This window comes from Sturnus vulgaris, chromosome 4 (assembly GCF_052056855.1).
Source record: "Sturnus vulgaris isolate bStuVul1 chromosome 4, bStuVul1.hap1, whole genome shotgun sequence".
In the NCBI taxonomy this organism is placed as follows: Eukaryota; Metazoa; Chordata; class Aves; order Passeriformes; family Sturnidae; genus Sturnus; species Sturnus vulgaris.
The window spans coordinates 43713165-43721285 of record NC_142246.1 but is presented as its reverse complement, the minus strand read 5'-3'; the positions used below and the strand labels follow the sequence as shown (position 1 = coordinate 43721285).

Genomic DNA, 8121 nt, shown 5'->3' with positions numbered 1-8121 from the left:
GGTGGATGTATAGGTTATTATTTTTGGTACCATTAACTAGAATGTGAGTCAGGAACTTCTAGCTGAACAAAAAAAAAAGGTATCCCATATCTCCATGAGGCAAATCTCTCAGTGTATCATTAGCACATGCATTCTGAAGCCTCTCTCAAGCCAAGAATTTGTTGTTCTTCCTACCCCTTCCTACAGTATGACAAATTAGCATAAATGAAATACAAGATAACAAGGACCTTACTCAACACCGCTGTGATCCAAAATTATACTTTTCTCTATTAAAGAAAAAGGGTACACAATGAGACCACAAAACAAACCATTACATTTCAGAGGCCAAATACTTTTTTTTAACAGAAGCAGAGTGGTAGAATTGGCAATTTAAAAAAAATATGCTCAAATTACTTTGTGTACTACAAATGTTCATATAGTACATATGATCAGCATTAAGTAGAAAAAGTGTCTTACAAAACTCTTTTGATTATAAAATATCCTAAATGTATTCTGTCCATTACATTGGTATGGTAACTTTAAATAAATGATATATCAGAGTTCTTGCTTCTAGGTTCTCTTTATTAAATCCATGGGACATTTTAGACATGCTATAGTTCACAAGAACGTCACAAATGTTTCTCTGGTTAAGGCTAAAAAACCCACCTACCTTAACAGAATCTGATTATAGTTTAATTTTCTCATGGACTAAGCCCATATCAACCAGACTATTCAAGTCACCTACATACAAGCACAATCTTTTCAAAGAGGAAGAGAAAAATTAAGTTGGCCTATCAACAGTTATGAAAAAGGGTGCAAAGCATTTCTCTGAATTATGTGTTTTGGAAAATTATGCAGAGAAACTTCAAACCTCAGTGCAATTTGCATGCTTCAAAAAATGTTAAAAAGGATGCTTCAAGACAGTTTCCTGTTTTTTGAACTTATAGCATCCCCCATCAGATTTTACTACGTTATTCTTGCTGTGTCTTTGTGACACAGAATGCTGTTTTACAAGGACTTCTTACACAGCTTCTTGACCAAGGTCAGGGTAGGGCATCCCCTTGCTAACAAACTGCTACAGGAAATAGTTCCTAATTTAATAAATAAATAAATAGTGGCATGCTAGGTATAGCAGAAAACCATTTTCCCACAGCCATAAAGATAATATCAAAATAATTCTCTAGTAACAATGGGAAAACGAAATTCAAGCTTTGTCTTCTGACTACATACAAGTAGAAATAAGGGCACTTAAAATACAGGCTTGAAGCTGTTTCATAATAAATCTTGAAAAGTAGTTATTACAGTTAGTGACAGTATGTGGGCCATTATGTATTTTATTTTCTCCTATGGCTACGATTTTTCTACACAAGTGTCTCTCACCAGAGTACCTTTCCCTTAAAACACACTCTGAGCTATGAAATTAAGCTGGATCTCAAGGGAACCACCATGACCTCTTCAACGTTTCTCCTCTATGAAAGAGGCTGTGACGAACTATTTCAGTATTGGGTTAATGGAAAGGTTTTTGATTAAGAATAAGAGTTGTATTGCTATCTAACAAATGGCACCTAGAGGTCAGATCCCTATAAGTGCAAATAATCCAGCTTTGACTCTACAAGCAAGGCATAAAACAAGATTTAAAAAAGGCGCTATGGCATAGTTTGCCTATCCAACACTTGGCGACAGGTCTTCTTTATACGAAATGAAGGTATTCTCAAATCATGATATATTCTTTCTCAAGAATATATTCCTGTTCAAGAAACTTCACTGTATAATGCACAGTGTCACTTTTAAAACTGATGTAAAGTTATTGTCAACTGGGACTATCACCCTGGGACTACTAAAAAAATACTTTGAAGAATACTTCAAAAATACTATGAAGATGTTCTCTTCTGCTGACATGCATATACAGAAACAGCCACATTTTTAGCCATACAGCTCTGGCTGCTTAGTACTATAGCAACTCATTTTTCTGTTCCACCTTTCGTCAGTCTCACTTTCTGTATATCTCACGTCATTTGTAGCCAATCAAGCAATGCTGCATCTATGACACAAGCCTGGGACCAGAGTGGCACTGCATGGCTTCCTCCAGCCTGTGATAACTACAATATTGCTAAACAGCCTCTGAAATTTGAAGCATCTACCAGAGAAGCAGAAAGTGACATTGCCTTGAAGCAACCACCGTAAAAAACTAAATCACTGCATTAAGACCACAGAAGTGCAGCTCAGGTTGCATCTATAGAAGACAAATCTCTCCAATTATTTAGGGTAATCTTATCAAATGCTCCTGACCACTTTCAGTTTTATTTTCAGGTAAGAGTCAGATTTAGAGATTTTTGTATTTTTATGAAAATAAACATGGCTGTAAATTTAAGCACAAACATTCATATTCATAAATGAAGAAAGAAAGCATGTTTACACTTTAAATGTAGTGGCAGTCTCTCATCTGCTTTTATCTTGATGCTAGATGCATTCTGGACCAGGAATGAGTCTGAACATCCCACGTGTCCAGTTCTTGAAATAGTTTGTATTACCTCAGAGACCTCCAACTTCTAACTTGCTGCAACCAGACACGTGGCCAGCATTCAACACAAGTATTTTTTCCATTTCAGTTTAACAGAAAAAAATCCACTCCTGTTTTCCAAGTCAAACAATGAAAGACAGGGTTTCTTAGCAGCAGCTGTTTCCAAGTTTGGAGACCATGACAGCAGCCACAAGGTGAAAGAAACAGGGAAAAGAAGGACATAAGGCAAATTACCTTAGTTTCCAGATTTGTTTATGAAGCTACTGCTTACAGCTATATCTTGGTTCTTGTCTCCCCTCTTGTGTATACAGAACAGAAAATGCACACAGAAGGTAAGTTGGGAGAATTTTTTATTTCATTATTTTCAAGACACGAGGGGCAAAGGACTGAAGAAGGAAAATTAAGCTTCCTTATTTATAATACATTATAATACACCCTTCAAAGTTTATTCCATTTAATATTTTTCCTATTAAAATGAGCTCTTGTCTATACAAAAAAATACCTGTTTACTTTAAAGTCAGAATATAAGAATATAAAAGGAAAGAAAAAAAATTTTAAAGACCAACTTAAGGTTTTTTCTGCTGGATAATAGTAGCAAATTTACCAATTTGTCTATTTGTGAAAACCATTAATGAAGGCACATCTAAAAGAGGCCAGATAAAACCTTTGTGTTTGATACGGTTTTTGATATGTCTGTGACAGATACACCTAGTCTAGGACAGAGTCTTATGAAGCAGCACTGATGCTACTTACTGGCAAGAAGCTAGAAGGAAATCTTGAAACTCTCCCTGAAAGAAGAGCATCTGTATCTGTGTATGCATTCTGAGGACTATTATTAAGTAGTATTAGATAACATGATGCTATGATTCCCCAGTTCTGAATGGAAGAAGAAAGGAAACAATTGCCTACCAGCTATAACATTGTGTGCTACAGAATAAAAACTATATATTGTTTTTTCTATTTTAAAAATAGACTTTGAAGTTTACAAGCACTGTCAAAGCAATTCAGAAGTTCAGAAAGGTTTTTAGTATATTTCCTAGTAGCAACTGACATCCTTTTAGAAATACAAAGATGGTTGCATATATTAGATTTTTAATAGGGCAACATCTTTGTGATCCATGTCATTACACGCTTTGGAATGCCATATCCAATATCTGGCACATTCATTCTTCAAAGACAACATATGTTTTATATCCTCTCTACTGGAATGCTCTCCTAGTAAGCTTAAAAAGGAAAAAAAAAAAGGCAATTCTTTAAGTTTTCAACAGTTTAGTCTCAAGACTCCAAATTCATTCCCTATATGTTCACATACCATTAAAATATGAACTATTTCTCAAAACCCTGTGCAGAAGTTAAAACTCCTAGTAAAGAGAGATAAAAGACGGACAAAAAAAGCGCATGTGTTCCATGTTGCCTCACAGCAAGGAACTGCTTATATGAAAAGGCACAAATAGGTGTCCTGACTTCATGGTTCTGGAGGAAAAGCAAAAAAAGAAGAAAAACTCAAAGATACAGGCAATCTGAAATTAAAATTGAAGTGGAAAATAGTTTAAACTACATTCAAAACTACTACATAATGTACTTATTTATTTTTCAATAATTGTCATACATTTCACCCCACTGAGGTTTAATTTTTGTCAGTATAAGTACCTTTGAAAAAAGGATTCTATTTACTTCTTCCAAATACATTAATATACAAAGACTACATTATGCACACAGTTGTTACACTAGCCTAAAAAAAAGGACATTTTTGTGTTGATAACACAAAGATTAGTTACTTCAGAGAGACAACAGTTAAATTTAAAGGTTTATTGCTCACTAACATTGTTCATGCTTAAGTAGTGCAAATTTGAATTACAAATCTTAGAATCACTGAGAAAATATGAGGCCTTAGGGCCAATTACTTAATAACATGTTTCAATTTTTCTATCAGCATACATACACAAAAGACAGAATATGCTGAGAGCAAAGAAACACATATGTCTCTTGAAAGATTAGTTTTATTAGACTTGCAGCACCTATTATGACTAGGTATGTATAACCTCGGGGGGGGGGCATTAATTGTCTACTGAAGCGCAAAGAAGAAGCTGAGAAGTTTCAGCAATTATGTATTCATATGATCTGTGTGTCCACTGCAAGGGGCTGCCAATGCTACCTGTTTCTATACATTAGGTCCCACAAGTCAGTAAGACACTCCAGAGGTGCAAATTATGGGTTTTAATATTTTTACACTTCAATGACTACTGAGAATTTTTACTGCAGGTTTGCCTCTGTGTCAGAAAGAGAGAAAGAGAAAAACTGAGGCAGCAGGCATGAAGGTTTACACACCTACCTCTCCTCATCGCCATGTCTTCAGGAATTAATTAATTCCCTGAGGATGTCTTGGACGACTTGAAGCATTTACTTTCTCCACACACCAGAAAGAACAGGTCACTTTTGATACAACCTCTTCCTAAATCAAGAAATGTAAGGCTGGACCTGCTAAACATGGCCACAAACACACAAATAGGCAGTATTTATGGATATTTAAAGCATTCCTTTTGTGCTCAAATTAAAATGGGCCAGTACTTCAGAACAGGAAACTATTTCCTCTTCACCCACTCAGAAGTTTGGATACCTTCCCAGAAATCTCAAGACTGGCGCAGGGCTTAGTGCTGCGCCTGCAAGACAGCTGCATCTGGATACAACCCTTCATGGGAATGCACAAAGCAAACCAAGGAAGACAGGTTGAGCAAATGTAATTAATGGAGGTGGTGCCAGAAAGTGATCCCTGTTAACCAGATGCTCCAAATAAATTCCTCTCAGTAAGGCAGCACAGGCCTTTTAGAAGGCTACTTGAGCTGTACCAACAGATCTCACAGGCACCCACAATTACTCACACAGCTTAGAACCAAGCAGCTCAAGCTGCCTCCTCTTTTTCTGGGAGGGAATGGCTGCAACTCATTGAAGTTTTCTCCCATGATGACCAGCTCTTTATGCATCAAGAAAAGGGAAGTGGACAAGAAGCTAAAGGAAATTTACATACAGCAAATTAAATTGAATAATCCTAACAAAATCCTTACATTCTCTAAACCATATAGGAGAAGCATGGTTAAACCATCTAGGAAAAGCATGGTGTGTCTTGAAAAATATCAAGAAATAGACTCCCAAAATGAATCTACTTTTGCAATTTTAATCCATGTAATATTCATACTAATAAGGCACCAACCAAATTAGCTGCTGCTATTCTAACTAATTTTCTTTCTAAAGTGAAGAAGCACTCCTATGTATGTGCCCTTAATATGTCTGGATATTAATTGCAATTGGTGTCAAATTTTCACAGTGCAAAGTGACCTCAACGCAGAATGACATTTCAAACATGATAAGAAAACTAACCATTTCTATGAGAAGCAATTTTGTACCATCAGCTGAATCTCAGAAATAGCACAGACACCAAAGATCCTGCCATAGGTTAAAGGGATGATGTAGTCTTGTTTCTGTAATTTGAATTATTAGGTTTTTTTGTCTGTTACCTATTTCTTGCATCACTGTGAATGGAAACTGCAAATAAGTGGCAAATAGTCTAATAAATTAAATGAACATAAGGTTATTATTGTTTAAAACAAAAACATTCCTCCCGAAGGAGAAAGCATTCAGAATAGATGCTTGTGCACCTATTTAAGAGAAGAGAATTAGTACCAACTATGAGAGTTTATCAACTGCCTGCAGATAATAGAGCAAGGGTAGATGGTAAAAATTGATTGACATGCAATATTTTAATTCTGAATTTATTTTAAAAAGCTAAACACGTGTATTTTGAAAATCAAGTGACAGATGTTGTAGATGTTGTAGATGTGATTTTTTTTTTAGCATGATGACTTATCTGGTTCTCTTAGGAAACACAGCTAATTACAGGTAATTTTTTGTTTTCTTAAAGATGGTGCATGGGCAGAAAGGACTTCCCAGAACTGTTTGCAGGATAAGCAGAGAGGTAAAGGACAGGACCATTTTGGGTGTAAAGAGAGCAGAAAGAAAAGAGAGATGATCTATAAAAACTATGTGGGCAGAATAGGCACCAGACAGTAGAGAACCTGTTCGACAGCTTGGTATGTAGACAGAATTTGGAGAAGGGAAGGCAAAGGAAGGGAAGACTGTGAGGCCATGAAGAAATTCATGGTAAGAATTTGGTCTGAAATTTCACTAACAACGTACCATAGGAGAAATGCAAGATGGAATGTAGCAATGCTGTAAATATGTTAAAATTGCAAACATTCTTGCCAGCTGCTGCTGTTATCATGAGAAGTAATCTTGTGTTAGGGTTTATTAATAGCAGCATGCTTTGGAAGAGACTGCCTTTTGTACTTATAAAACACTGCACCATTTAGATTGTCTTAGAGCAACAAAATCTTAACTGTTTAAATATAGTACTGAGTACCTAAATACAAGTACTCCAAATATACCTCTGTGTCACTTTCTATGCTGTTCTTTTCCAATTTTCAAAAAGTAAAATGCTGTTGGGAGAGTATCCTTACAAAGACACCAGAATGGTATCACCTACAGGTTCCCGGTCTATGAACCATGAACAGTTTTCTGCTGGTAGCAGCTAACAACATATCATGTCTCTTTTCCTATTTCATCTTCTTTCATCTCTACAAGCAGTAAACTCTCTATGCAGGGACAATTTTGCATATAGTATATCAGACTTATTATTATTACATATAACATAGTATGAATAATAATGTTTGCAAATAAAACTATGCTTTTTAAACCCATGTCTCTATACATAAATGGGGGCATCTAAATCATGAGGAAAAATTCCCACATGATACCATCTAGGATCAATATGCTACAACTGCTTACCAGCATTGTACACTACCTACATTATAAATTTAAAAATGCAATTTTAGAAATTCTACAGGAAGTTATGTATATTAAAGCATCTGGTCTCTAATTTCCTTGTGTTTACATATTACAGATAAATTTTAAAAGTTTTTTACCTACCTGCATCTTCTAAAGTTGCCTCTTTTTCACAATATATAAATAAAATTCTATTTACTACCTTGCATATGCAAAGCCATGCACCACATACAAACTTAATAAACTATCAGAAATAATGAGCCATCTGAAACAGGCATGAAAGAAGCATGTTTCACCAAATAAAACACCAAATTTTACCACCTTTGCTACATTATTACATTATTTCCTGAAAAAAAAAAAGTTTCCCTAGCTAACAAAGCTGAATACATTAGCACTTACCAAGTCTTATGAATGCCTTTGATACAACATAAACTACGCTGGGTTAAGGAAGTACTCCTAAACATAGAGAATTCATAAGGGAAGATTTATAGAAGAATGTATTTAGACTTCTAGCATCATTTATATATTTTAACTTATTCTCCTTCTTGCTTCGTCAATTAGTTTAGGGTCAGCAGAATTTTGGCTGTCCTTCAATTTATTAGAATATGATCTACAAAACAAATGAAAAACACCACACACGAATCTTACTTGCCTATTACTTCCAAGTGTTACAGCAGCAGCAGAATTTTTAAAAACAGGTTTACTGTATTGTTTTCTTGCACAGCATCACTGTTTTCATGTGGCATATATAACAAACACTTCTCTTTCACAAGCATAAATATTTG

At 35.3% G+C, this 8121-nt stretch overlaps 1 protein-coding gene and 1 long non-coding RNA gene across 5 annotated transcripts in view; one reads left to right on the top strand and one right to left on the bottom strand.

Annotated features, from left to right (window-relative positions):
* FBXW7 (F-box and WD repeat domain containing 7) overlaps window positions 1-8121 on the bottom strand; it is a 193370-nt gene that overhangs the window by 61298 nt on the left and 123951 nt on the right. The window lies entirely within an intron of this gene.
* The window catches only part of LOC148223983 (uncharacterized), a 42909-nt gene that overhangs the window by 26729 nt on the left and 8059 nt on the right, over window positions 1-8121 (top strand). For both annotated transcript variants that reach the window (XR_015803223.1, XR_015803222.1), the window contains one exon: window positions 2001-2832. This is a non-coding gene — a long non-coding RNA (uncharacterized LOC148223983). The remainder of the gene's footprint in view (window positions 1-2000; window positions 2833-8121) is intronic.